Below are 6,000 nucleotides of genomic sequence, written 5' to 3'. Positions count from 1 at the left end.
TTTTCTTTGGTGACACCGAGTTGTTTCGGTCTAGCCGATGAGAAAAGATCGGTGAGGCCGAGTTCAACACAGAGAAAAAAATTTCATCTCAGCTCACTAGGAAAAAAGGGTCTCACAAAGATTTGCAGGGAATTAACTAACGGATTTGGAATGAATTAAATGCAGGGAATGCAGAAAATAAAAGAAAATAAATCTAGATGAAGTTTTTTTAAAGGGGATACAAACATGCAAGAGACAAATGCAAGAACACGGAGAAACACTAGAGAACTGCATCTAGAATTGGTCGGCGACAAAGTCACCTATGTTAGAGTATATTGACTTAGGAGTCAAGTGAAGGCACTTGATCATAGGTCATACTCATCGTTTAAGCTCAAAATGGGGTTGCCATTTTTCGTTTAGGCATTTTGATGTATTCACATCTTGTTGAGCTGCTTTGACCCATGTCTTGGGATAAAGCTTCTCTAAGATGGAATGACATACCTTGGTGGCAGTGTTGATATTGATCATGTAGTTGAACTTGTGTAGGATGCTCAAGGTTAATGTAGTTCATCAAGAGTTGGGAGCACCACTTGTAATTTGAGTTCATCTTCCTACATGGGTTAGATTTGCAAGGAAGAGCACTTGTGTATCCAAAATGACAATCATGAAGTATGATTCCAAATGATATTTGATATATAGAAATTGTCAAGGATATATTGAAAGGATCCATGCTTCCTTGTCTTCAACCACCATATTGTAGAGACTTGGCGATGTAGAGATTGCTTAGGGTGTGAGTGAGTTGCAATCTCATAGAATTGGGCTTATCCAAGTACCTACAAGGGTTAGATAACATGCAAGGGTACAAGTATAGATCCAAGACATATGATCATCATCATAAGAGAAATATCAAGTATTAGTCATGTAATGGCTCATGCCTTGCATGCATCTAAATGGAGTTACTACTCCAAGTTTGAGGCATCAATGATGTTCAATTCACCTCTCAAACGGCAAAATACTTTCTCATCAAGCGGTTTGGTGAATATATCCGCCAATTGCTTATCGGTACGAACATGTTTAAGATTGATATCTCCCTTAGCAACATGGTCTCGAATGAAATGATGATGTACTTCAATATGCTTAGTTCGAGAATGTTGCACGGGATTATGAGCAATCTTAATAGCACTTTCATTGTCACAAAGCAATGGAACATGTTTCACATGTATCCCATAATCTTTAAGAGTTTGGGTCATCCAAAGTAATTGAGCACAACATGAACCGGCGGCAATGTATTCCGCTTCGGCGGTGGATAAGGATATTGAGTTTTGTTTCTTGGAGGACCAAGACACAAGAGATCTACCAAGAAATTGACAAGTACCCGAAGTGGACTTTCTATCAACCTTGTCACCGGCATAGTCCGAATCGGAGTAGCCAACAAGATCAAAAGAAGACCTCTTAGGATACCAAATGCCAAAGTTTGGTGTGTGAATTAAGTATCTCACTATCCTTTTCACAGCCTTAAGATGACATTCTTTGGGGGCCGCTTGATATCGTGCACACATGCACACACTTAGCATAATATCGGGATGGGAGGCACATAGATATAACAATGAACCAATCATAGAGCGGTAAACCTTTTGGTCAACTGGTTCGCCATCCTTTGTCAAGTCAAGATGTCCACTAGTAGGCATGGGTGTACTCATACCTTTGCATTCTTGCATGTTGAACTTCTTGAATAAGTCCTTGGTGTACTTTGTTTGAGAGACAAAGGTACCCTCCTTAGTTTGCTTGATTTGCAAACCAAGAAAGAACTTGAGTTCACTCATCATAGACATCTCAAACTTCTCTGACATTAGCCTTCCAAACTTTTCACTAAAATGAGGGTTAGTCGAACCAAATATGATATCATCCACATAAATTTGGCACACAAATAATTCACCATTAACCCATTTAGTAAAAAGTGTAGAGTCAAATTTTCCAATCTCAAAGCCCTTTTCGATAAGGAACTTAGTCAAGCATTTATACCATGCTCTAGGAGCTTGTTTAAGACCATAAAGAGCTTTGTGAAGTTTGTAAACATGATCGGATTTCTTAGGATTAACAAAGCCGGGAGGTTCTTTAACATAAACTTCCTCCTCAATTTCACCATTAAGAAAGGCACTTTTAATGTCCATTTGATATAAAGTGATATCATGATGATTGGCATAAGCAAGTAAGATGCGAATGGATTCAAGTCTTGCAACGGGGGCATATGTCTCACCATAGTCCATACCTTCGACTTGAGTGTAGCCTTGAGCGACGAGACGAGCCTTGTTGCATACAACTTGTCCATCTTCATCTTGCTTGTTCCGAAACACCCATTTGGTTCCAATGATGTTTTGATTGTTGTCCGGCTTTTCAACCAATGTCCACACTTGGTTCCTCCCGAAATTGTGTAGCTCTTCATGCATGGCGTTCACCCAATCCGGATCATCAAGAGCATCTTCAACCTTCATAGGTTCAATACTAGAAATGAATGAGTAATGTTCACAAAAGTTAGCCAAATGAGTTTTAGAGCGAGTAATTCTCCCGGTTTGAATATCATCAAATATTTGTTCGACGGGATGATCTCTTGAGACTCTTGCTCGAACTCGTGAGAGCTTTTGTTTGGGTCGGGGTGGAACATCCTCTTCATTGTCTTGTTCTTCTTCTTGTCTTTGTTTGTTGTCGTTGGCGTTGTTGTTCTCTCGCGGAGGTGGAGAAGGAGGTCGATGAGGTTCATCTTGTTGTACATCCTCGTTCCCATCATCTTTAGCGTTCCACTTGTGGATGCCTCCAAGTCAACTTGTGGATCACCTTGGCGTGAAGTTGAGGCTTCCACTTGGACAGACGAGATACTCACCTTCACCTCCATCGGGCGAATCTTGCCAGTAGACAAGTCTTGTATTGCTTCCGAAGGATCTTTGTCAACTACATCAATTGGCAATTGCTCTACTTGCGAGCCTTTAGATTCATCAAACTTCACATCTACCGTCTCTTCAACCTTTCTGGTGAAATTGTTGTAGACACGGTATGTGTGAGAGTTTGAGCCATAACCGAGTAGGAAACCTTCATGAGATTTAGGAGAAAATTTCGAACGACGATGCTTATCAAGAATGTAACACTTTGAGCTGAATACCCAAAAGTATCCAACTTGGTGAGAAGCTCGTATGCCGTCTTGCCAAGTAGCTTGTGAAGATATAGACAATTCGTTGCATGGCAAGTTGTCTCAACCGCTTCCGCCCAAAAGTGTTTTGGTGTATTGTACTCATCAAGCATCGTTCTCGCCATTTCGATGAGCGTCTGGTTCTTCCTCTCAACAACTCCATTTTGTTGAGGCATGTACGTAGCCGAGAACTCATGTGAAATCCCTTCTTCATCAAGAAAGGTGTCCACATTGGCGTTCTTGCATCCCATTCCGTTGTCGCTACGAACCTTTTTGATCTTCACTTAAAATTGATTTTGGGCCTTCCTAGCGAAGTTCTTGAAGATCTTTTGGACCTGCGATTTATCATCAAGAAAGAACGCCCGCGTAAATCTTGAAAAATCATCAACAATGACCAATCCGGATGAGTTACCACCGAGACTCTTATAGGCGTTGGGACCGAAGAGATCCATGTGAAGTAGCTCGAGTGGTCTTCTCGTGGTCATGATGTTCTTCACGGGATGACTTCCTCCAACTTGTTTTCCTGCTTGGCAAGCACTACAAAGTCTATCCTTGTCAAATATAACATCTTTAACACCAAGGATATGATCACCTTTAATAAGCTTGCCAAGATTTCGCATGCCCACATGACCTAACCTTCTATGCCACAACCAACCTTTAGAAGATTTAGCAATTAAGCAAGTTCTAGGTTGAGCCTTTTTAGTGAAATCAACAATGTATAGATCACCTCTTCGAAACACTTGGCAATCTCCTTCAGTAAATAGGACATTGAAACCGAAATCGGTTAGTCTAGATACAGAAATAAAATTATAGCCAAGTGATTCAACGAGCATGACATTTTGTATGGAGCTGTCATGTGAGATGGCCACCTTACCGAGGTCAACCACCTTACCCTTTGAGTTATCACCAAAAGTGACATACTTTCGAGGGTCGTCGTTTTCAGCAAGCTCACAAAACATATCATTGTCTCCGGTCATGTGATCGGTACATCCACTATCAAGAACCCATTCCTTTCCTCCAGCCATGTAGCCGCGAAGATTAGCCATAAGACCAAAGTGTCTCATAGACTCATCGAGGTCAAAGTCACTATCATCATCCTCATCATAGTATCCATGTTCAACATCGTCTTGTGATTGATCATTTCCTAGAGAGAGTGATTCATTAGATTTATGATCATGACAATGTTCATCTTTATGAATTCTAATGACTTCGGAAATGATGTTGCTAATGATTCCAACATCTCCTTTGGCACGCATAAGGTCATGAAGCTCAAATAGACAATCGCCAAACTTAGGATCATTAGGACTCATCTTATTCAAAGCAATAGACTTGTGAAGAGTCTCATCTAAGTTTTTCAAGGAATAGTTTGGAAAGCGTTCCTCAAGAAATCTCCATATGGTGTAAGCACAATCAAGAGTAGGCAAGCATGCTATCAAATTTCTAGGCAAACCTCTAGTGATAAGATTAACAGTTCTAAGATTTGCGAATCATGTCAAGAGACTCATAAGGGGTAGGATGCAAGGGGTCAACAAGGGGCGCACAAGGGGTAGTAATGTACTTGTTCAAGTGATATTCATTAAAAATCTCAAGCATCTCATTTTTCCAAGCATTAAAGAACTCTCCATCAAGTATGGGCACTCTATGTCTAAAATTCCCCATCGTAGACTCATCCATCTTCCTCCAATGGTGATTAAACCAAAGCAATGGAGACCAAATCTCTGATACCAATTGAAAGGATCGAGAAGAGGTGTCTAGAGGGGGGTGATTAGACCCTCAACAAGTAAAGGTAGCAATCTTTAAGTTTTTCAAGTTAAGGTTGGAGATTAGCACAATTTCAAGCATTCAAAATACAATTCAAGCAAGCATGGCAAGAGTATATGAGCAGCGGAAAGTAAAGCATGCAACATGCAAGAAAGTAAAGGGATGGGATTGGAGTGTGCAAATGCAATTGGAGACACGGTGATTTTTGGCGTGGTTCCGATAGGTGGTGCTATCGTACATCCACGTTTGTGGAGACTTCAACCCACGAAGGGTAACGGTTGCACGAGTCCACGGAGGGCTCCACCCACGAAGGGTCCAAGAAGAAGCAACATTGTCTATCCCACCATGGCCATCACCCATGAAGGATTTGCCTCACTTGGGTATATCTTCACGAAGTAGGCGACCCCCTTGCCCTTACAAACTCCTTGGTTCAACTCCACAATCTTGACGGAGGCTCCCAAGTGACACATAACCAATTTTGGAGACACCACTCTCCAAAAGGTAATAGATGGTGTGTTGATGATGAACTCCTTGCTCTTGTGCTTAAAATGACAGTCTCCCCAACACTGAACTGCCTCTCACAGATTTGGATATGGTGGAAAGATGATTTGAGTGGAAAGCAACTTGGGGAAGACTAGAGATCAAGATTCTTGTGGTTGGATTGGAATGTCTTGGTCTCAACACATGAGTAGGTGGTTCTCTCTCAGAAAATGAGTAGTGGAAGTGTAGGCACGTTCTGATGGCTCTCTCACAAATGGAGAAGGGGTGGAGGGGTATATATAACCTCCACACAAAATCTAGCCATTACACACAATTTACCGAACTCGGTGGGACCGAATAGTGAAACTCGGTGGGACCGAATAGTGAAATTCGGTCAGACCGATATGGTTCAGAATGTGAACATTAGAGTTTTCGGTGGGACCGACAAGGTCAACTCGATGAGAACGATGTGCTAGGGTTAGGTAAAAACCTCATCTCGGTGAGACCGGTTGCATGAACTCGGTGAGACCGGTTTCAGCAATAAGCAAACAGAGACTTAGTCAAGCAAACTCGGTGGGACCGACTACGTATCTCGGTGA

This window comes from Triticum aestivum, chromosome 1D (assembly GCF_018294505.1).
Source record: "Triticum aestivum cultivar Chinese Spring chromosome 1D, IWGSC CS RefSeq v2.1, whole genome shotgun sequence".
Taxonomy (NCBI): domain Eukaryota; kingdom Viridiplantae; phylum Streptophyta; class Magnoliopsida; order Poales; family Poaceae; genus Triticum; species Triticum aestivum.
The sequence above is the reverse complement of the archived record's forward strand: the minus strand, read 5'-3'. Positions refer to the sequence as shown.